A 1029-nucleotide genomic window follows, 5' to 3' on the forward strand; every position below is an offset into this window, starting at 1 on the left:
GCATGTCAGAGCTAGTCACAGTCGTAACCAGTTAGAGGCAGCCATGGTCGAGTCACAGTCAGGCGTTCAGGCAGAAGTCACAGTCCGGCAGGCATTCACAATCACAGGTCAGTCAGGCCTTCACAGTCACAGTCAGTCATAACCGGTGACAAGTCACAGTCAGTCATAACCAGTTACAAGTCACGGTCAGTCATAACCAGTCAAAGGCTGTTAGGCATTCGCAGTTTGTAGACAACATGAGTCTGTTGCTTACACAACACCAAGGCCACCGTATGGCAGGAACGAAGCCATGCATCTGAACCGTATTAATTTGTACCCATCATCTAGACTCAGCTGGAGAGGTCGGGGATATATATGGAAGGGTCCGGCGTGGAGAACGAAGGGGGAGAATAATGTGCGGATGAGGGAGCTGATGGGTGAATCAGGCGTGACCGCAGCCAGTCAAACCCAGCCCGACTATTTGACGGGTGGGCGAATAGCCGCCCACCCGTCCGCCCAAATAGCCAGATCCTCCAAGCTCGCCCGTAAAGCCTGCCCGCCCGTCCGCGTGAACCGAGACCCGCACGAACCCAGAACGCCCTCCCATAAACACAACCCAGCCCGCGCCCACCCATCCACGCTGCCTGCCCGCCAGTCAGCCACCAATCCATCCATCCACCCATCCCGCCCACCCATTTACCCAGCCAGCCCGCCTGCCCATGATTTATACCCACGCAACCCGCCTTCCAGCCAGCCACTAATCCATCCACCGACCCTATCCCGCCCATCCACCTGCTAACCCTGCCCGCCTGCACTGAGTCAGCCACCTCAACGCCTGCTCACCCACTCGGCCAGCCATCTCCAAACACCCACCCACCCTGTCTGCCTCCCTGCCCATCCACCCACCAGTTAGCAACCAATACTTGCTCCCCCACCCTGCCTACTAACCAGCCAGTTCACCTGCCCGCCCACTAGCCAGCCAGTCCTGCTGCCCGCCCACTAGCCAGCCAGTCCTGCTGCCCGCCCACTAGCCAGCCAGTCTACCTGCCC

Source organism: Procambarus clarkii, chromosome 16 (assembly GCF_040958095.1).
Source record: "Procambarus clarkii isolate CNS0578487 chromosome 16, FALCON_Pclarkii_2.0, whole genome shotgun sequence".
NCBI lineage: Eukaryota > Metazoa > Arthropoda > Malacostraca > Decapoda > Cambaridae > Procambarus > Procambarus clarkii.